This window comes from Antedon mediterranea, chromosome 4 (assembly GCF_964355755.1).
Source record: "Antedon mediterranea chromosome 4, ecAntMedi1.1, whole genome shotgun sequence".
In the NCBI taxonomy this organism is placed as follows: domain Eukaryota; kingdom Metazoa; phylum Echinodermata; class Crinoidea; order Comatulida; family Antedonidae; genus Antedon; species Antedon mediterranea.
The window spans coordinates 16,437,577-16,462,502 of record NC_092673.1 but is presented as its reverse complement, the minus strand read 5'-3'; the positions used below and the strand labels follow the sequence as shown (position 1 = coordinate 16,462,502).

General features: G+C 38.9%; 1 protein-coding gene across 1 annotated transcript in view; it reads right to left on the bottom strand.

The window, feature by feature from the left end:
- LOC140047600 (uncharacterized) overlaps positions 1 to 24,926 on the bottom strand; it is a 264,382-nt gene that overhangs the window by 79,335 nt on the left and 160,121 nt on the right. The window lies entirely within an intron of this gene.

Below are 24,926 nucleotides of genomic sequence, written 5' to 3'. Positions count from 1 at the left end.
CTAGTGGGTTGGTTAAAAAAGGCCGAAAATCATTGTGAATTGTAATTCCGTTACCGTGGAATTGCCCATATGTGTTGTGAAAATATCTGTTGTCTTTGTTCTACTACTGTACAATACCCCACACAAATAGCCTGACTAACAGCCCTGGGGAAGCAGTGCATTTTAGTCTATTAATAAATGGATCATAAAGTAAGGTTGTACAATACCCCACACAAATAGCCTGACTAACAGCCCTGGGGAAGCAGTGCATTTTAGTCTATTAATAAATGGATCATAAAGTAAGGTAGTACAATACCCCACACAAATACCCTGACTAACAGCCCTGGGAAGCAGTGCATTTTAGTCTATTAATAAATGGATCATAAAGTAAGGTAGTACAATACCCCACACAAATAGCCTGGCTAACAGCCCTGGGGAAGCAGTGCATTTTAGTCTATTAATAAATGGATCATAAAGTAAGGTAGTACAATACCCCACACAAATACCCTGACTAACAGCCCTGGGGAAGCAGTGCATTTTAGTCTATTAATAAATGGATCATAAAGTAAGGTAGTACAATACCCCACACAAATACCCTGACTAACAGCCCTGGGAAGCAGTGCATTTTAGTCTATTAATAAATGGATCATAAAGTAAGGTAGTACAATACCCCACACAAATACCCTGACTAACAGCCCTGGGGAAGCAGTGCTTTTTAGTCTATTAATAAATGGATCATAAAGTAAGGTAGTACAATACCCCACACAAATACCCTGACTAACAGCCCTGGGGAAGCAGTGCATTTTAGTCTATTAATAAATGGATCATAAAGTAAGGTAGTACAATACCCCACACAAATACCCTGACTAACAGCCCTGGGGAAGCAGTGCATTTTAGTCTATTAATAAATGGATCATAAAGTAAGGTAGTACAATACCCCACACAAATACCCTGACTAACAGGCCTGGGGAAGCAGTGCATTTTAGTCTATTAATAAATGGATCATAAAGTAAGGTAGTACAATATCCCACACAAATACCCTGACTAACAGCCCTGGGGAAGCAGTGCATTTTAGTCTATTAATAAATGGATCATAAAGTAAGGTAGTACAATATCCCACACAAATAACCTGACTAACAGCCCTGGGGAAGCAGTGCATTTTATTAATAAATGGACCATAAAGTAAGGTAGTACAATACCCCACACAAATACCCTGACTATTAAACAGCCCTGGGGAAGCAGTGCATTTTAGTCTATTCATAAATGGATCATAAAGTAAGGTAGTACAATACCCCACACAAATACCCTGACTAACAGCCCTGGGGAAGCAGTGTATTTTAGTCTATTAATAAATGGATCATAAAGTAAGGTAATACAATATCCCACACAAATACCCTGACTAACAGCCCTGCTGGGAAGCAGTGCATTTTAGTCTATTAATAAATGGATCATAAAGTAAGGTAGTACAATACCCCACACAAATACCCTGACTAACAGCCCTGGGGAAGCAGTGCATTTTAGTCTATTAATAAATGGATCATAAAGTAAGGTAATACAATACCCCACACAAATACCCTGACTAACAGCCCTGGGGAAGCAGTGCATTTTAGTCTATTAATAAATGGATCATAAAGTAAGGTAGTACAATACCCCACACAAATACACTGTCTAACAGCCCTGGGGAAGCAGTGCATTTTAGTCTATTAATAAATGGATCATAAAGTAAGGTAGTACAATACCCCACACAAATACCCTGACTAACAGCCCTGGGGAAGCAGTGCATTTTAGTCTATTAATAAATGGATCATAAAGTAAGGTAGTACAATACCCCACACAAATACCCTGACTAACAGCCCTGGGGAAGCAGTGCATTTTAGTCTATTAATAAATGGATCATAAAGTAAGGTAGTACAATACCCCACACAAATACCCTGACTAACAGCCCTGGGGAAGCAGTGCATTTTAGTCTATTAATAAATGGATCATAAAGTAAGGTAGTACAATACCCACACAAATACCCTGACTAACAGCCCTGCTGGGAAGCAGTGCATTTTAGTCTATTAATAAATGGATCATAAAGTAAGGTAGTACAATATCCTACCCAAATACCCTGACTAACAGCCCTGGAGAAGCAGTGCATTTTAGTCTATTAATACGGTAAATGGATCATAAAGTAAGGTAGTACAATACCCACACAAATACACTGACTAACAGCCCTGGGGAAGCAGTGCATTCTAGTCTATTAATAAATGGATCATAAAGTAAGGTAGTACAATACCCCACACAAATACCCTGACTAACAGCCCTGGGAAAGCAGTGCATTTTAGTCTATTAATAAATGGATCATAAAGTAAGGTAGTACAATATCCCACACAAATACCCTGACTAACAGCCCCGGGGAAGCAGTGCATTCTAGTCTATTAATAAATGGATCATAAAGTAAGATAGTACAATACCCTACACAAATACCCTGACTAACAGCCCTGGGGAAGCAGTGCATTTTAGTCTATGAATAAATGGATCATAAAGTAAGGTAGTACAGTACCCCACACAAATACCCTGACTAACAGCCCTGGGGAAGCAGTGTATTTTAGTCTATAATAAATGGATCATAAAGTTAGGTAGCACAATACCCCACACAAATACCCTGACTAACAGCCCTGAGGAAGCAGTGCATTTTAGTCTATTAATAAATGGATCATAAAGTAAGGTAGTACAATACCCCACACAAATACCCTGACTAACAGCCCTGGGGAAGTAGTGCATTTTAGTCTATTAATAAATGGATCATAAAGTAAGGTAGTACAATACCCCACACAAATACCCTGACTAACAGCCCTGGGGAAGCAGTGCATTTTAGTCTATTAATAAATGGATCATAAAGTAAGGTAGTAGGCCTACAATACCCCACACAAATACCCTGACTAACAGCCCTGGGGAAGCAGTGCATTTTAGTCTATTAATAAATGGATCATAAAGTAAGGTAGTACAATACCCCACACAAATACCCTGACTAACAGCCCTGGGGAAGCAGTGCATTTTAGTCTATTAATAAATGAATCATAAAGTAAGGTAGTACAGTACCCCACACAAATACCCTGACTAACAGCCCTGGGGAAGCAGTGTATTTTAGTCTATTAATAAATGGATCATAAAGTAAGGTAGTACAAATACCCTGACTAACAGCCCTGGGGAAGCAGTGCATTTTAGTCTATTAATAAATGGATCATAAAGTAAGGTAGTACAATACCCCACACAAATACCCTGACTAACAGCCCTGAGGAAGCAGTGCATTTTAGTCTATTAATAAATGGATCATAAAGTAATAACCAAACATTTCTATAACCTTTATACATGATTCAAACAATCAGATGATTTTTACTTTATCTTTTGTTTAAATACAAAGTTAATATTAAACTGACGATAATGATTTTGATAGGATTTGTTTGGCTGTATAGGGGCAACAGGCGAACAGTAAACATAAACACACAACGGTCATTAATAATAATCAGGCCCCTTGTTTTTCTCAATGTAAGCTTGTTGACAATCTGCATAACATTTTTCTCAAGTACAAAAAACAAACATGGCTAAAAGGATTCCGAAATGAAACACAATTCCTGATCACAACTCCTACTGAACAATTACTTTTTTTCATAAGAAAAATCTCTGACAAAAATTGTTTTAGCTATGAAATTGTCAAACGTTGAGTATGTTATATACAGAAAAATTATTAAAAAACATAATTTATCCTCTAGTTTCACATTTTTCTATTTCTTACTCAAAATGGGTTTGTTTCTACAATTAAGAAATTAAATTTCTTTAAAGAAAATGTCATAAGGGTTTTTTTCGACATAGCCATAGTGGCAAAGCCTTTGCACTTTATTTTCTTCTAAACTTCTGAAGTTTGCATGGATCACCTTCTAATTCCCCAGAAGTATTTAGGCTATAAAGATTTTCCATAAACACTTGGTTTTCTTAGTGTCCAAACATAATACCACACACTGTATTCTAAAGAGACCTAATCTTTTACTTTGCTGTTGACTCGCTAGATTTCTAGTTTATAACAAATTATATTTTTAAGCCAAATAACTGTAACTTTTATTTTTTTGAAATTAATTTGTTTAAGTAGGTTTCTAGTCATATCATTAACTAATTGGTTAGTAATGTATTTACTGCAATGGTGTCATCCATTCTGATACAAGTCCACATACGCTAAGTGGGTATTAAAACAGGTATTCACAATACTATCAGGGTCGTACGCGGGACGGGAGGTTGGAGGGTATGACACCCCCCCCCCCCCCTAATTGCAAAAGGTCCACATTTTATAGGGTCTTATCGTCTTCACTCAATATTATGAAAATGGTCCAAAATATATTAATCCGCATCCACCCAAATAAAATCCTGTGTACGGCCCTGACTATATTTGTCAAAATTAGTCTTATTTCAATGGGCTACAGGGACCTCTGATAGGTAATTTGTTATCTCACATTTGATCTGGTCTGGTTCAGGGTCTATATACAGTCAGAATACTTTAGCAAACATTTATTATCTTTATAATCTAATCTAATATTAAGACAAAACTCCGTCTGGAACCCAGACTATACAATACCCTACACAAATACCCTGACTAACAGCCCTGGGGAAGCAGTGCATTTTAGTCTATTAATAAATGGATCATAAAGTAAGGTTGTACAATACCCCACACAAATACCCTGACTAACAGCCCTGGGGAAGCAGTGCATTTTAGTCTATTAATAAATGGATCATAAAGTAAGGTAGTACAATACCCCACACAAATACCCTGACTAACAGCCCTGGGGAAGCAGTGCATTTTAGTCTATTAATAAATGGATCATAAAGTAAGGTTGTACAATACCCCACACAAATACCCTGACTAACAGCCCTGGGGAAGCAGTGCATTTTAGTCTATTAATAAATGGATCATAAAGTAAGGTAGTACAAATACCCCACACAAACACCCTGAATTACAGCCCTGGGGAAGCAGTGCATTTTAGTCTATTAATAAATGGATCATAAAGTAAGGTAGTACAATACCCCACACAAATACCCTTGATTAACAGCCCTGGGGAAGCAGTGCATTTTAGTCTATTAATAAATGGATCATAAAGTAAGGTAGTACAATACCCCACACAAATACCCTGTCTAACACAGCCCTGAGGAAGCAGTGCATTTTAGTCTATTAATAAATGGATCATAAAGTAAGGTAGTACAATACCCCACACAAATACCCTGACTAACAACCCTGGGGAAGCAGTGTATTTTAGTCTATTAATAAATGGATCATAAAGTAAGGTAGTACAATACCACACACAAATACCCTGAATAACAGCCCTGGGAAGCAGTGCATTTTAGTCTATTAATAAATGGATCATAAAGTAAGGTAGTACAATACCCCACACAAATACCCTGACTAACAGCCCTGGGGAAGCAGTGCATTTTAGTCTATTAATAAATGGATCATAAAGTAAGGTAGTACAATACCCACACAAATACCCTGACTAACAGCCCTGGTGAAGCAGTGCATTTTAGTCTATTTAGTATTAATAAATGGATCATAAAGTAAGGTAGTACAATACCCCACACAAATACCCTGACTAACAGCCCTGGGGAAGCAGTGCATTTTAGTCTATTAATAAATGGATCATAAAGTAAGGTAGTACAATACCACACACAAATACCCTGACTAAACAGCCCTGGGGAAGAAGTGCATTTTAGTCTATTAATAAATGGATCATAAAGTAAGGTAGTACAATACCCCACACAAATACCCTGACTAACAGCCCTGGGGAAGCAGTGCATTTTAGTCTATTAATAAATGGATCATAAAGTATTAGGTATAGCTGTACAATACCCCACACAAATACCCTGACTAACTAACAGCCCTGGGGAAGGAGTGCATTTTAGTCTATTAATAAATGGATCATAAAGTAAGGTAGTACAATACCCCAAACAAATACCCTGACTAACAGCCCTGGGGAAGCAGTGCATTTTAGTCTATGGATCATAAAGTAAGGTAGTACAATACCCCACACAAATACCCTGACTAACAGCCCTGGGGAAGCAGTGCATTTTAGTCTATGGATCATAAAGTAAGGTAGTACAATACCCCACACAAATACCCTGACTCAACAGCCCTGGGGAAGCAGTGCATTTTAGTCTATTAATAAATGGATCATAAAGTAAGGTAGTACAATACCCCACACAAATACCCTGACTAACAGCCCTGGGGAAGCAGTGCATTTTAGTCTATTAATAAATGGATCATAAAGTAAGGTAGTACAATACCCCACACAAATACCCTGACTAACAGCCCTGGGGAAGCAGTGCATTTTAGTCTATGGATCATAAAGTAAGGTAGTACAATACCCCACACAAATACCCTGACTAACAGCCCTGGGGAAGCAGTGCATTTTAGTCTATGGATCATAAAGTAAGGTAGTACAATACCCCACACAAATACCCTGACTCAACAGCCCTGGGGAAGCAGTGCATTTTAGTCTATTAATAAATGGATCATAAAGTAAGGTAGTACAATACCCCACACAAATACCCTGACTAACAGCCCTGGGGAAGCAGTGCATTTTAGTCTATTAATAAATGGATCATAAAGTAAGGTAGTACAATACCCCACACAAATACCCTGACTAACAGCCCTGGGGAAGCAGTGCATTTTAGTCTATTAATAAATGGATCATAAAGTAAGGTAGTACAATACCCCACACAAATACCCTGACTAACAGCCCTGGGGAAGCAGTGCATTTTAGTCTATTAATAAATGGATCATAAAGTAAGGTAGTGCAATACCCCACACAAATACCCTGTCTAACAGCCCTGGGGAAGCAGTGCATTTTAGTCTATTAATAAATGGACCATAAAGTAAGGTAGTACAATACCCCACACAAATACCCTGACTAACAGCCCTGGGGAAGCAGTGCATTTAGTCTATTAATAAATGGATCATACAGTAAGGCAGTACAATACCCCACACAAATACCCTGACTAACAGCCCTGGGGAAGCAGTGCATTTTAGTCTATTAATAAATGGATCATAAAGTAAGGTAGTACAATACCCCACACAAATACCCTGACTAACAGCCCTGGGGAAGCAGTGCATTTAGTCTATTAATAAATGGATCATAAAGTAAGGTAGTACAATACCCCACACAAATACCCTGTCTAACAGCCCTGGGGAAGCAGTGCATTTTAGTCTATTAATAAATGGATCATAAAGTAAGGTAGTGCAATACCCCACACAAATACCCTGTCTAACAGCCCTGGGGAAGCAGTGCATTTTAGTCTATTAATAAATGGACCATAAAGTAAGGTAGTACAATACCCCACACAAATACCCTGACTAACAGCCCTGGGGAAGCAGTGCATTTTAGTCTATTAATAAATGGACCATAAAGTAAGGTAGTACAATACCCCACACAAATACCCTGACTAACAGCCCTGGGGAAGCAGTGCATTTTAGTCTATTAATAAATGGATCATAAAGTAAGGTAGTACAATACCCCACACAAATACCCTGACTAACAGCCCTGGGGAAGCAGTGCATTTTAGTCTATTAATAAATGGATCATAAAGTAAGGTAATACAATACCCCACACAAATACCCTGACTAACAGCCCTGGGGAAGCAGTGCATTTTAGTCTATTAATAAATGGATCATAAAGTAAGGTAGTACAATACCCCACACAAATACCCTGACTAACAGCCCTGGGGAAGCAGTGCATTTAGTCTATTAATAAATGGATCATAAAGTAAGGTAGTACAATACCCCACACAAATACCCTGACTAACAGCCCTGGGGAAGCAGTGCATTTAGTCTATTAATAAATGGATCATAAAGTAAGGCAGTACAATACCACACACAAATACCCTGACTCAACAGCCCTGGGGAAGCAGTGCATTTTAGTCTATTAATAAATGGATCATAAAGTAAGGTAGTACAATACCCCACACAAATACCCTGACTAACAGCCCTGGGGAAGCAGTGCATTTTAGTCTATTAATAAATGGATCATAAAGTAAGGTAGTACAATACCCCACACAAATACCCTGACTAACAGCCCTGGGGAAGCAGTGCATTTAGTCTATTAATAAATGGATCATAAAGTAAGGTAGTACAATACCCCACACAAATACCCTGACTAACAGCCCTGGGGAAGCAGTGCATTTTAGTCTATTAATAAATGGATCATAAAGTAAGGTAGTACAATACCCCACACAAATACCCTGACTAACAGCCCTGGGGAAGCAGTGCGTTTTAGTCTATTAATAAATGGATCATAAAGTAAGGTAGTACAATACCCCACACAAATACCCTGACTAACAGCCCTGGGGAAGCAGTGCATTTTAGTCTATTAATAAATGGATCATAAAGTAAGGTAGTACAATACCCCACACAAATACCCTGACTAACAGCCCTGGGGAAGCAGTGCATTTTAGTCTATTAATAAATGGATCATAAAGTAAGGTAGTACAATACCCCCACACAAATACCCTGTCTAACAGCCCTGGGGAAGCAGTGCATTTTACTCTAGTAATAAATGGATCATAAAGTAAGGTAGTACAATACCCCACACAAATACCCTGACTAACAGCCCTGGGGAAGCAGTGCATTTAGTCTATTAATAAATGGATCATAAAGTAAGGTAGTACAATACCCCACACAAATACCCTGTCTAACAGCCCTGCTGGGAAGCAGTGCATTTTAGTCTATTAATAAATGGATCATAAAGTAAGGTAGTACAATACCCCACACAAATACCCTGACTAACAGCCCTGGGGAAGCAGTGCATTTAGTCTATTAATAAATGGATCATAAAGTAAGGTAGTACAATACCCCACACAAATACCCTGACTAACAGCCCTGGGGAAGCAGTGCATTTAGTCTATTAATAAATGGATCATAAAGTAAGGCAGTACAATACCACACACAAATACCCTGACTCAACAGCCCTGGGGAAGCAGTGCATTTTAGTCTATTAATAAATGGATCATAAAGTAAGGTAGTACAATACCCCACACAAATACCCTGACTAACAGCCCTGGGGAAGCAGTGCATTTTAGTCTATTAATAAATGGATCATAAAGTAAGGTAGTACAATACCCCACACAAATACCCTGACTAACAGCCCTGGGGAAGCAGTGCATTTAGTCTATTAATAAATGGATCATAAAGTAAGGTAGTACAATACCCCACACAAATACCCTGACTAACAGCCCTGGGGAAGCAGTGCATTTTAGTCTATTAATAAATGGATCATAAAGTAAGGTAGTACAATACCCCACACAAATACCCTGACTAACAGCCCTGGGGAAGCAGTGCGTTTTAGTCTATTAATAAATGGATCATAAAGTAAGGTAGTACAATACCCCACACAAATACCCTGACTAACAGCCCTGGGGAAGCAGTGCATTTTAGTCTATTAATAAATGGATCATAAAGTAAGGTAGTACAATACCCCACACAAATACCCTGACTAACAGCCCTGGGGAAGCAGTGCATTTTAGTCTATTAATAAATGGATCATAAAGTAAGGTAGTACAATACCCCCACACAAATACCCTGTCTAACAGCCCTGGGGAAGCAGTGCATTTTACTCTAGTAATAAATGGATCATAAAGTAAGGTAGTACAATACCCCACACAAATACCCTGACTAACAGCCCTGGGGAAGCAGTGCATTTAGTCTATTAATAAATGGATCATAAAGTAAGGTAGTACAATACCCCACACAAATACCCTGTCTAACAGCCCTGCTGGGAAGCAGTGCATTTTAGTCTATTAATAAATGGATCATAAAGTAAGGTAGTACAATACCCCACACAAATACCCTGACTAACAGCCCTGGGGAAGCAGTGCATTTTAGTCTATTAATAAATGGATCATAAAGTAAGGTAGTACAATACCCCACACAAATACCCTGACTAACAGCCCTGGGGAAGCAGTGCATTTTAGTCTATTAATAAATGGATCATAAGGTAAGGTAGTACAATACCCCACACAAATACCCTGACTAACAGCCCTGGGGAAGCAGTGCATTTTAGTCTATTAATAAATGGACCATAAAGTAAGGTAGTACAATATCCCACACAAATACCCTGACTAACAGCCCTGGGGAAGCAGTGCATTTTAGTCTATTAATAAATGGATCATAAGGTAAGGTAGTACAATACCCCACACAAATACCCTGACTAACAGCCCTGGGGAAGCAGTGCATTTTAGTCTATTAATAAATGGATCATAAGGTAAGGTAGTACAATACCCCACACAAATACCCTGACTAACAGCCCTGGGGAAGCAGTGCATTTTAGTCTATTAATAAATGGATCATAAAGTAAGGTAGTACAATACCCCACACAAATACCCTGACTAACAGCCCTGGGGAAGCAGTGCATTTTAGTCTATTAATAAATGGACCATAAAGTAAGGTAGTACAATATCCCACACAAATACCCTGACTAACAGCCCTGGGGAAGCAGTGCATTTTAGTCTATTAATAAATGGATCATAAGGTAAGGTAGTACAATACCCCACACAAATACCCTGACTAACAGCCCTGGGGAAGCAGTGCATTTTAGTCTATTAATAAATGGATCATAAGGTAAGGTAGTACAATACCCCACACAAATACCCTGACTAACAGCCCTGGGGAAGAAGTGCATTTTAGTCTATTAATAAATGGATCATAAAGTAAGGTAGTACAATACCCCACACAAATACCCTGACTAACAGGCCTGGGGAAGCAGTGCATTTTAGTCTATTAATAAATGGATCATAAAGTAAGGTATTACAATACCCCACACAAATACCCTGTCTAACAGCCCTGGGGAAGCAGTGCATTTTAGTCTATTAATAAATGGATCATAAAGTAAGGTAGTACAATACCCCACACAAATACCCTGACTAACAGCCCTGGGGAAGCAGTGCATTTTAGTCTATTAATAAATGGATCATAAAGTAAGGTATTACAATACCCCACACAAATACCCTGTCTAACAGCCCTGGGGAAGCAGTGCATTTTAGTCTATTAATAAATGGACCATAAAGTAAGGTAGTACAATACCCCACACAAATACCCTGACTAACAGCCCTGGGGAAGCAGTGCATTTTAGTCTATTAATAAATGGATCATAAAGTAAGGTAGTACAATACCCCACACAAATACCCTGACTAACAGCCCTGGGGAAGCAGTGCATTTTAATCTATTAATAAATGGATCATAAAGTAAGGTAGTACAATACCCCACACAAATACCCTGACTAACAGCCCTGGGGAAGCAGTGCATTTAGTCTATTAATAAATGGATCATAAAGTAAGGTAGTACAATACCCCACACAAATACCCTGTCTAACAGCCCTGCTGGGAAGCAGTGCATTTTAGTCTATTAATAAATAGATCATAAAGTAAGGTAGTACAATACCCCACACAAATACCCTGACTCAACAGCCCTGGGGAAGCAGTGCATTTTAGTCTATTAATAAATGGATCATAAAGTAAGGTAGTACAATATCCCACACAAATACCCTGACTAACAGCCCTGGGGAAGCAGTGCATTTTAGTCTATTAATAAATGGATCATAAAGTAAGGTAGTACCATACCCCACACAAATACCCTGACTCAACAGCCCTGGGGAAGCAGTGCATTTTAGTCTATTAATAAATGGATCATAAAGTAAGGTAGTACAATATCCCACACAAATACCCTGACTAACAGCCCTGGGGAAGCAGTGCATTTTAGTCTATTAATAAATGGATCATAAAGTAAGGTAGTACCATACCCCACACAAATACCCTGACTCAACAGCCCTGGGGAAGCAGTGCATTTTAGTCTATTAATAAATGGATCATAAAGTAAGGTAGTACAATATCCCACACAAATACCCTGACTAACAGCCCTGGGGAAGCAGTGCATTTAGTCTATTAATAAATGGATCATAAAGTAAGGTAGTACAATACCCCACACAAATACCCTGACTAACAGCCCTGGGGAAGCAGTGCATTTTAGTCTATTAATAAATGGATCATAAAGTAAGGAAGTACAATACCCCACACAAATACCCTGACTAACAGCCCTGGGGAAGCAGTGCATTTTAGTCTATTAATAAATGGATCATAAAGTAAGGTAGTACAATACCCCACACAAATACCCTGACTAACAGCCCTGGGGAAGCAGTGCATTTTAGTCTATTAATAAATGGATCATAAAGTAAGGTAGTACAATACCCCACACAAATACCCTGACTAACAGCCCTGGGGAAGCAGTGCATTTTAGTCTATTAATAAATGGATCATAAAGTAAGGTAGTACAATACCCCACACAAATACCCTGACTAACAGCCCTGGGGAAGCAGTGCATTTTAGTCTATTAATAAATGGATCATAAAGTAAGGTAGTACAATACCTCACACAAATACCCTGACTAACAGCCCTGGGGAAGCAGTGCATTTTAGTCTATTAATAAATGGATCATAAAGTAAGGTAGTACAATACCCCACACAAATACCCTGACTAACAGCCCTGGGGAAGCAGTGCATTTTAGTCTATTAATAAATGGATCATAAAGTAAGGTAGTACAATACCCCACACAAATACCCTGACTAACAGCCCTGGGGAAGCAGTGCATTTTAGTCTATTAATAAATGGATCATAAAGTAAGGTAGTACCATACCCCACACAAATACCCTGACTCAACAGCCCTGGGGAAGCAGTGCATTTTAGTCTATTAATAAATGGATCATAAAGTAAGGTAGTACAATATCCCACACAAATACCCTGACTAACAGCCCTGGGGAAGCAGTGCATTTAGTCTATTAATAAATGGATCATAAAGTAAGGTAGTACAATACCCCACACAAATACCCTGACTAACAGCCCTGGGGAAGCAGTGCATTTTAGTCTATTAATAAATGGATCATAAAGTAAGGAAGTACAATACCCCACACAAATACCCTGACTAACAGCCCTGGGGAAGCAGTGCATTTTAGTCTATTAATAAATGGATCATAAAGTAAGGTAGTACAATACCCCACACAAATACCCTGACTAACAGCCCTGGGGAAGCAGTGCATTTTAGTCTATTAATAAATGGATCATAAAGTAAGGTAGTACAATACCCCACACAAATACCCTGACTAACAGCCCTGGGGAAGCAGTGCATTTTAGTCTATTAATAAATGGATCATAAGGTAAGGTAGTACAATACCCCACACAAATACCCTGACTAACAGCCCTGGGGAAGCAGTGCATTTTAGTCTATTAATAAATGGATCATAAAGTAAGATAGTACAATACCCCACACATATACCCTGACTCAACAGCCCTGGGGAAGCAGTGCATTTTAGTCTATTAATAAATGGATCATAAGGTAAGGTAGTACAATACCCCACACAAATACCCTGACTAACAGCCCTGGGGAAGCAGTGCATTTTAGTCTATTAATAAATGGATCATAAAGTAAGGTAGTACAATACCCACACAAATACCCTGACTAACAGCCCTGGGGAAGCAGTGCATTTTAGTCTATTAATAAATGGATCATAAAGTAAGGTAGTAGTACAATACCCCACACAAATACCCTGACTAACAGCCCTGGGGAAGCAGTGCATTTTAGTCTATTAATAAATGGAGCATAAAGTAAGGCAGTACAATACCCCACACAAATACCCTGACTATTACAGCCCTGCTGGGAAGCAGTGCATTTTAGTCTATTAATAAATGGATCATACAGTAAGGTAGTACAATACCCCCACACAAATACCCTGTCTAACAGCCCTGGGGAAGCAGTGCATTTTAGTCTATTAATAAATGGATCATAAAGTAATAGTACAATACCCCACACAAATACCCTGACTAACAGCCCTGGGGAAGCAGTGCATTTTAGTCTATTAATAAATGGATCATAAAGTAAGGTAGTACAATACCCCACACAAATACCCTGACTAACAGGCCTGGGGAAGCAGTGCATTTTAGTCTATTAATAAATGGATCATAAAGTAAGGTAGTACAATACCCCACACAAATACCCTGACTAACAGCCCTGGGGAAGCAGTGCATTTTAGTCTATTAATAAATGGACCATAAAGTAAGGTAGTACAATACCCCACACAAATACCCTGACTAACAGCCCTGGGGAAGCAGTGCATTTTAGTCTATTAATAAATGGATCATAAAGTAAGGTAGTACAATACCCCACACAAATACCCTGACTAACAGCCCTGGGGAAGCAGTGCATTTTAGTCTATTAATAAATGGATCATAAAGTAAAGTAGTACAATACCCCACACAAATACCCTGACTAACAGCCCTGGGGAAGCAGTGCATTTTAGTCTATTAATAAATGGATCATAAAGTAAGGTAGTACAATACCCCACACAAATACCCTGACTAACAGCCCTGGGAAAGCAGTGCATTTTAGTCTATTAATAAATGGATCATAAAGTAAGGTAGTACAATACCCCACACAAATACCCTGACTAACAGCCCTGGGAAAGCAGTGCATTTTAGTCTATTAATAAATGGATCATAAAGTAAGGTAGTACAATACCCCACACAAATACCCTGACTAACAGCCCCGGGGAAGAAGTGCATTTTAGTCTATTAATAAATGGATCATAAAGTAAGGTAGTACAATACCCCACACAAATACCCTGACTAACTGCCCTGGGGAAGCAGTGCATTTTAGTCTATTAATAAATGGATCATAAAGTAAGGTAGTACAATACCCCACACAAATACCCTGACTAACAGCCCTGGGGAAGCAGTGCATTTTAGTCTATTAATAAATGGATCATAAAGTAAGGTAGTACAATACCCCACACAAATACCCTGACTAACAGCTCTGGGGAAGCAATGCATTTTAGTCTATTAATAAATGGATCATAAAGTAAGGTAGTACAATACCCCACACAAATACCCTGACTAACAGCCCTGGGGAAGAAGTGCATTTTAGTCTATTAATAAATGGATCATAAAGTAAGGTAGTACAATACCCCACACAAATACACTGACTAACAGCCCTGGGGAAGCAGTGCATTTTAGTCTATTAATAAATGGATCATAAAGTAAGGTAGTACAATACCCCACACAAATACCCTGACTAACAGCCCTGGAGAAGAAGTGCATTTTAGTCTATTAATAAATGGATCATAAAGTAAGGTAGTACAATACCCCACACAAATACACTGACTAACAGCCCTGGGGAAGCAATGCATTTTAGTCTATTAATAAATGGATCATAAAGTAAGGTAGTACAATACCCCACACAAATACCCTGACTAACAGCCCTAGGGAAGAAGTGCATTTTAGTCTATTAATAAATGGATCATAAAGTAAGGTAGTACAATACCCCACACAAATACACTGACTAACAGCCCTGGGGAAGCAGTGCATTTTAGTCTATTAATAAATGGATCATAAAGTAAGGTAGTACAATACCCCACACAAATACCCTGTCTAACAGCCCTGGGGAAGCAGTGCATTTTAGTCTATTAATAAATGGATCATAAAGTAAGGTAGTACAATACCCCACACAAATACCCTGTCTAACAGCCCTGGGGAAGAAGTGCATTTTAGTCTATTAATAAATGGATCATAAAGTAAGGTAGTACAATACCCCACACAAATACCCTGACTAACAGCCCTGGGGAAGCAGTGCATTTTAGTCTATTAATAAATGGAGCATAAAGTAAGGCAGTACAATACCCCACACAAATACCCTGACTATTACAGCCCTGCTGGGAAGCAGTGCATTTTAGTCTATTAATAAATGGATCATAAAGTAAGGTAGTACAATACCCCCACACAAATACCCTGTCTAACAGCCCTGGGGAAGCAGTGCATTTTAGTCTATTAATAAATGGATCATAAAGTAATAGTACAATACCCCACACAAATACCCTGACTAACAGCCCTGGGGAAGCAGTGCATATTAGTCTAGTAATAAATGGATCATATAGTAATAACCAAACATTTCTATAACCTTTATACATGTTTCAAACAATCAGATGATTTTTACTTTATCTTTTGTTTAAATACAAAGTTAATAAAAATAATATTAAACTAATGATAGGCCCTAATGATTTTGATAGGATTTGTTTGCCTGTATCTAGAGGAAACAGGCAAACAGTATAAGACAAACACAAAGCAAGTCATTAATAATAATCAAACCCCTTGTTTTTTTCAATGTAAGCTTGTTGAAAATCTGCATAACATTTTTCTCAAATACAAAAACAATCCTGGCTGAAAAGATTCTGGGATGAAACATAATTCATGATCAACTCCAGTACTTTCTTTCATAAGAAAAATTTCTGACAAAAAATTGTTGTAGCTATGAAATTGTCAAAAATTGAGTATGTTATCTAGAGCAAAATTAGTAAACACATAATTTATCCTCTTTTAGTTCTCTAGTTTCATATTTTCCTATTTCTTACTCAAAATAGGTTTGTTTCTACAATGAGGAAATTAAATTTCTTAAAACACATTTTTCGAGCCTGGGTAGAAAGATGAATTTGTGCCGCAGGAGGGCGGGGCTCTACGTCATCACGTGGTGGGCTGCGGCGGGTAACGTGGGGAATTTGATACATCCGCGTGGTGTATGTGTCCTTTCGCTTTTAGCATCCATCCGGAGTAGACGTGTTTAAAGATTTAAAGAATTTTCGTTTTAAAGATTATACCTGCACAGGTGTTTGTGTCTTTATTTCACAAGGTTTTTAACAATTGTAAGTAGAAACAATAGTTTGTGCACTCATTGTGTAAGTTTAATTCAAAAATTTGTGTTACAAAATTGCCTTCCCGACATGTAGAATAGGTCTTGTTGGACACTCGTTTGTACGCCGGTTGGAATGCTATACCAGCGAACGCGAATTCTTTGCTTTACGCCTAGATGCAAGTTTGAACGATGTCAAGTATTATTCACGCGGAGGTGCAACGGCATACAAATTCCCTGATCTGCTTAAGGGATGGTCTACGCCGAAAGATATCGTTTACGTTCATCTAGGAGAGAATGACATTGTGAAACGATCTAATGATTTTATTATGAACAAACTCGATAATTTAATTGACTACCTTAAATTTGGACTGGAGTGTAAACATATTGTGGTTAGCCAGCTGTTAAAGCGGCACCCCAGTCGGGTAAGCTCTAACTTCAACGACTCTGTTGTGGACATTAACCGTCGACTTCAGGTGAATTATGCCGATGATGCATGTGTAACATATTGGCATCACAGAGGCCTGTGGAACGACTGGTCCCATATTCACGCCGATGGCGTACATCTTAACAGAAGTTCTTCAAATGGCCGATCGTCAGGGATGTATCGGTACGCACGTAGCGTCCGACAAGCTATTCTACATGCAGAAAAAATTTTAAGGCCAGTAGTTTTAATTTCAATTTATATAAAGAGGTTCAGAAACTCCACATATTTTGCCTTCGGGCAAGAATTTTGGCCTTCGGGACTAATGTTTGCCTTCGGGCCCTGTGTTTGCCTTCGGGCCCTGTGTTTGCCTTCGGGCCTTATGTTTGCCTTCGGGCCTTATGTTTGCCTTCGGGCCTTATGCTTGCCCTTGGGCCTTATGCTTGCCCTCGGGCCTTATGCTTGCCCTCGGGCCTTATGCTTGCCTTCGGGCCTAATGTTTGCCTTGTGGCATTCGGGCTTTGGACACATCCTCTTGTTCTCAGTCCGGTGAATTTCAGGCGGACCATGGATATAGCACATACTATGGAAACCGGACGATTGTTACAAATTTAACTCCGCTTTTCAGTAGTCAATGTGTCAACCATGTTTTTCATTTCTAACCATCAGAGGTGTTTCTTTGATTTCTATACAGGTATAAATGCCGAAAGCTCCAAGAGGCCGTACAGCGTCGGCTGCGGTCCCAAAAACCACTAGGAAGAAGGCAACGGCGAACAAAGAGACCCCACCACTAGACTACGCCAAACTGGCGGCTGAAGTTGCGAAGGTATTGAAGGCGGGCGAGGCAACTGGCCCCATGACACCAGGCGGCAGTCTTCTAACATCTCAAGCCGCTACCACATCCTTGACTGTGAATAATGCCACACAGGCTCAGCCATTGGACGCGTTTGTAAACGATCTCTTTGAAGGTGAGCCGTCTCGGGCCGACATAACAATGACTGACTCGATTGCTCTGGGCAGTAATGTGCCACTATCGGTTAAAAATAAAATATGGGCAAATGGATACATTGACCTCAGGACTCTGATCAATAACGACAATGATACTACTGGGGTCTCGTTATCAATTATTGATAAACAACTCCGTGTAGAGACAGACAACAGTAAGAAAAAGTTAATCACAATTACTGAATGGATGCGGGCAGTTACAATATACGTGTCCATATTTGTTGAAAAATCGCCTGCTCAATGTTTGCCTATGCTTAAATATGTCAACAACATACTAGAATTACATGCTTTGGGGAACCTGAACTGGCGGACCTATGACGAAAGTTTTCGCAAAGCACGACAGGGCAGGCCTTTAAATTGGGATGTGCTTCACCCAGAGCTTATGTTAAAACTGGCTTCGTTAGGGAATGTATCTTCTTTCAGACCTAACTCTCGTCCACAGGGGCAGCATAATTTTTGTGGCCAACAGATATGTTTCAAATTTAATGCTGGGAAGCAATGCCACGCCCCCACATGCCGCTTCTCACATCTGTGTACCGACTGCCGTCAACCACACCCCAGAATTCAATGCAATAAACCACGAACGACAAGTCGTCAAACCGGCACTCGAGCAAACCCATCTACCAACGCCAGTGGTAATAAATGAACTTTCAAGGTATTTAACAGGGTATACACACGAATTGTTTAACGAATTGTTAGTCGGTTTCTCGTTTAGATTCCGTCTCCTCTGTTTAAAGCCCCCGGTTTCGGGCATCGCCCGCAACCATCCAAGTGCCCTCGATCACCCGATACAGATAGAAGAATTTATTTCTAATGGTTTACGACTCGGTAGATTGGCTGGCCCTTTCGAGTCCCCTCCGTTTGATAAATTTATCTCCTCGCCATTGGGTGTTGTTCCCAAAGCTGAATTAGGCAAATATCGCATTATCCAGGACATGTCGTACCCCCGGGGGGCTTCGGTCAACTCAGGGATTCCACATGATGTTTCACAGGTTTCCTACGACACAATCGATGATGTAGTTAGATTAGTATTAAAAAATGGACCTAGGGCATTAATGTCTAAGACCGACATAGAAGACGCCTTCAGAATTATCCCTATTCACCCAGATGATTACCATTTGCTGGGGTTTTCTTGGGACGGCAGGTTCTTTTATGGCCGGTGTCTGCCTATGGGCGCCAGTCGCTCATGCAATATTTTCGAATCATTTAGTAAAGCGTTAGTATGGATACTGCGTAATAAATTTAATGTAAGGGATGTATCCCATATTCTGGATGATTTTTTCTTCGTCGGCCCAAAAGATTCTAATGACTGCCACAACGCACTGTCTCAATTTTTATATCTTTGCGACAAGATCGGGGTTCCTATAAAGGCGTCTAAGACTGTAACTCCGACTAATGTCATTACAATATACGGGATTGAGGTGGACACAGTCTTGATGGAATGTCGCCTCCCGTTACCTAAGATTACAAAAACTGTAACAAAAATAACTGAATTTTTAAATAGAAAAAAAGTCACACTGCGCGATATGCAATCAATGGTTGGCCTGCTTAATTACGCTTGTAGTGTGGTAGTGCCGGGTAGGGCGTTTTTACGCCGTATGATAAACCTCCTGTCATTAGCTAAACATCCATCTCATTTCATTTGCTTAACTCATGGAGTTAAGGACGATTTGCGGATATGGCTAACATTCCTTGAATCTTTTAATGGAAAAGCCCTTATCCTTCCAGAAAAATGGCTAAATTCTTGGACACTGCGCTTATTCTCCGATGCAGCTGCGTCTTTTGGTTGCACCGCAGTATTTTGCGACAGATGGTTTTACATCGACTGGGGGTCTGACTTTGTAGGTTTTTCGATCGCTGTTTTGGAGTTATTTCCAATTGTTATTGCCCTAGAAATATGGGGGCATGAGCTCGCTAATCGCCGCATTTTGTTTCGTTGTGATAATTCAGCTGTTGTGGCTGTTATCAATAAGAAATCTGCTAAAGACAAAACGCTTATGCGTCTTATTCGGCGGTTAGTACTTATATGCCTCCAGTATAACATACAATTCCGTGCAATGCATATTCCTGGAGTAGATAACGTGTTGGCGGATCTTTTATCAAGGAAAAAATTTACAGCGGCTCTGGAATCCTTTCCTTCTATCAGTCCAAATCCAATTCATGTTCCGTCCTACCACATTTATATTTAATTCATTCCTATACAGGTGTTGTGTGTTCTGCAAACAACATGGTACCCCTTAGCTGTGAAGCTACAACACTCATTCACTCGTCATTGGCGCCAGCCACGGTTAAGGCGTATCAACGCAATATTCAAAAGTTGGCATCATGGTTGGGAAAACCCGTTCAGCTCCCTGTAAACCCGGCTACGGTATGCAAATTTGTGGCACATTTACATGTCTACAATATGCACCTAGAACAATTTCGTCTATCATTTCGTCCGTCTCTTTTATACACAAACTAGCAGAATTACCCGATCCTTGTAATTCGTTTTTGGTTGTTAAAATTTTTCGTGGCGTGCATTATGCTTCGGATCGTCCGGATACGGTACGCTTGCCTATCACTGCAGAAATTTTGACTAAATTGTTAGCGTGTCTAGAGTCGATCGAACCCAGTTTTTCTTATAGATTACTTTTCAGGGCCTTTTTCCTTACCGCGTTCCAAGGGTTCTTCCGGATTGGTGAATTGGCCGTAGGAAAAGGGGACGCGGATAAGAAGGTCGTGCAACGCAGTAAGCTATGTCTTTCTGGTAATTCAGCGTCCTTATCTATATACCATCACAAAACCGGCGTAGGTAAGCCCCCTATCCACATTTCATTCAATAGTGCTACGGGCGCTCGGTTCTGTCCAGTAAAATGTTTACAAGATTACACCAAACATTTTCGGCATACCTCTGGTCCTTTGTTCCAACATATGGACGGTCGGCCGATTGCGGCTCGGTTCATATACGCAAAACTAAAAGAGGCGATTTGTTTCATTGGTCTTGACCCTACATTATATAAAGGTCATAGTTTTCGTATCGGCACCGCAACTCATGCTGCTTCCCTGGGTTTAGCGGAGAACACTATACAACAATTTGGGCGATGGAATTCTAAGGCCGTACAAAATTACATAAGAATCCAATCATTTTCCATATAGAAACGCTTTCGTGTTTCGGATTGTTCGAGCTTGGCCTCACGAGACAAGTTTGTTTCTGTTGGTCCTATCTGTCAAGCTTAGCTTCAGATATTTTTTATGTTTGTTTGTCTGGGTGGTAACCCTCTTTGTTTGTCGGGTTTGTGGCATGTTCACCCAGCAAACTTGTATTTTAATTAGTTTTAGTTTAGTAAGTCAAGTTAATCTTTGGATTCTTGATAACCATGCATATTATATTTAACATTCAATATATATTTATGTGATTTTATGTAATAACCAAGGTGTTTAGTTAGTAGTAGTTATTGTCCGTACATATACGGTACACTTGATAGGGCAGCCCATACATTATGTATACGTCTTAGATGGAACTAAATTAGTTATGGGCTGCCCCATTATTACAACTCTATTATTATATATGCTATTATGTGTTTCGTCATTTAAATAAATATGACAATTTCCATCCAAGTTGGTGTCTATTGTATTTTTCCGTCTGGCCTCTTGCGGCATAAAAGAAAATGTCATGAGAGTTTTTTTCGACGTAGCCATAGTGGTAATGTCATGAGGGTGTTTCTCAACGTAGCCATAGTGGCAAAGCCTTTGCACTTTATTTTCTTCTAAACTTCTGCAGTTTGCATGGATCATCACCTTCTAATTCCCCAAAATTATTTAGGCTATAAAGATTTCCCATACAAATTTGGTGTCCAAACATAATACCACACACTGTATTCTAAAACAGACCTAATCTTTTACTTTGCTGTTGACTAGCTAGATTTCTAGTTTATAAACAATTATATTTTTTAGCCAAATAACTCTGTAACTTTTATTTTTTCAAATTAATTTGTTTAAGTAGGTTCCCAGTCATATCATTAATTTGGTTTCCAGTCATATCATTAACTAATTGGTTTGAATGACATTTTATGCATTTGCTGCAATTGTATCATCCATTCTGATACAAGTCCTCACACACTAAGTAGGCGTTAAAACAGGTATTCACAATACCTTAATTTTGTCTTATGTGGTATCCCATGTTAGATCTGGTTGATGAGCTCTCTTCTTTGGTTTTTGTGGGCCACTATATTTGTTAAAATTGGTCTTATTTTAAATTTTATGTTATCTTCTTTTGGGCTACAGGGACCTCTGATCACACTTGATCTGGTCCGGTTCAGGGGCTACACACAGTCATATTAAAGACTGAGGTAATTTGTTATCTCACATTTGATCTGGTCTGGTTCAAGGGGCTACATACAGTCATATTAAAGACTGTAGGTAATTTGTTATCTCACATTTAATTTGGTGTTTGGTTCAGGGGCTACACACAGTCATATTAAAGACTGAGGTAATTTGTTATCTCACATTTGATCTGGTCTGGTTCAGGGGCTACACACAGTCATATTAAAGACTGTAGGTAATTTGTTATCTCACATTTGATCTGGTCTGGTACAGGGTCTATATACAGTCAGAATACTTCAGCAAACATTTAATATCTTTATAATCTAAATATATTTTTTGTACATATTGCTCTGGTCGGACAGTTTATATGATCTGGGGTAGCACTAACATTTCATTTTGTTTAGCCATTTGGCGAAAGTCAAAATATTTTTTTTAGTCAAATCAGTTTATCTATAGCCAAAATGGCTAAAGTCCAATTTTTTTATTTAGCCAAATGAATCGGTCATTAGCCAAAATCAAAAATTGTTGAAATATAATGGTAAAAACATTTTAGTTAATTTATCTATGTCAATAGGTCTATACACTGTTCCCTGAACGTTTTTGTAAGGCATTTGTTGGGAATTAGAGAGAGCCATGCCTAAATCACTGTATATATGATTAAAAACATAATTGTTGTTGTATTTTATATGATCAAAACAATTGTTCAAATTGTTTTTAATCATACAGCATTCATACAGTTATCAATTTAATAAAAAACATTTTACAGTTTTCTGAAATCCCCTGAACGCTATGTTATTTTAGTTTTTTACGCTTGGCTTGTGGCTTCCGTACCACGCAAAAATCGTGTCCTAAGACTTTCACAGTCACCGCCGCGCAGCGGGTGAATGTGTTTAAATTGGGTATGCTCAAGAGATGCAAAAGTGCAGTTGGCCTAGGCCTACAAAATTATGTACAACGGTGCATGGACGGTGCGTTTATGCTAAAAATATATCTAGCAAACAAACACTTGTATCGTTGTTGGAACGTGCAGATAATATAGGCCAAAGCACAGGGAAAAAGCGTTTCTGTCGGGGGAGGAATTTATACCATCCCGGCCCAATTAATACCCAACAACACAGAAGCCGGCGGCCGGCCTTGCTGTTTATATAATCCGCAATAAATGCACGTGTGTGTGTGTTTAGCTAAATCTCCGTTAGACTCTACCATTTTCCGAATGTTGTTTTGTTTACTCTACTGACGCACTGCACGCATGAGGAAACTTTGTTAAGGGTAAAATATGAAACTACATTATTGGAGCCTAAAATTTATAACGCATAAATATTGATTTCGATAAGATCATTCATTGAAGATACTATGTTTCTTTTAAATCTGAAAAGTACACCCCTATCGAAAAATAGACAATCCCGGTAAATAGCGACCGTCGGCTGTCGTCGATCGTTTGTGCAGCGCAACACGTGATAGTTTGGGTAGACTCCATCATCCATGTGTCGTGTAATGTCTGTCTCTCTGTGCAGTATACCTCCATCATATTGAAATAACAAAGAGACGCCTGGTACAACAAAACAAGTTGACGAAAATGGAGCTAGAAGTAAACAACATTATAACGAACAAAATAAATGCTTGAAGAAGATCGACAAATGGACCTTTTAGTTGAACTTTATGCTTTCGCCAAAATGATTATTTGATTATCTATTTTATCATGTCTTCGCCAAAATGGCTAAAGTAGCCGTTTTATTTTTCGCCAATCTGGAAACGTTTTCGCCCATGATGATAACAAGTTCATTAACATTTATACAGAAAACCAGGGTAGAAATTGTTATTAATGTTTGTTTTGGTTATTGAGTTCCTGTTATACAATTTGTTATAGATAATCTTAAACCATAGATTTAATATTAACATTGTTATTATAGTAGAGCAGTTAAGGCCATAAAAATAGCCAAGTTGTGCACTTTATTACCAAAGCATGAAACTTGCCACAAAGTTTCTTTGATGTATATAGATTCAAAATATCGGGGGGTGCCAAGTGTCCAACGTCCGGTATGGCGGCCATCTTGATTTCAAAATGGCCACCATAAAAACAAAAAGTGTTCATATCTTGGCAACTATAAACAGTAGAGACTTGATTCTGGTGTTAAATTGTTCACAAACCACATATTTCTATTTGCTCTAATGAAAAGAGCAAAAAATGACCGGAAATGACGTTTCTTCCAGTTTGACCTTTGACCTCTTATCTGTATATCTCAGTAACTACTGATCATTTTCAATCGAATTTATAACCTTTGACTATATAATTATGTGAACATACTGTATGTGGTTTACATTGGTATAAATGCACCTAATTTGTTTTACCGAAATAAATGACACTTAATGCAAAAATGACCAGGAATTTATTATTCTGAATTTTTGACTTTTGATGTGATAGGATAGGCGTAAAGTATGACAGATCACTGAGAAACAGCAATCACTGAGCTCATGCCGACT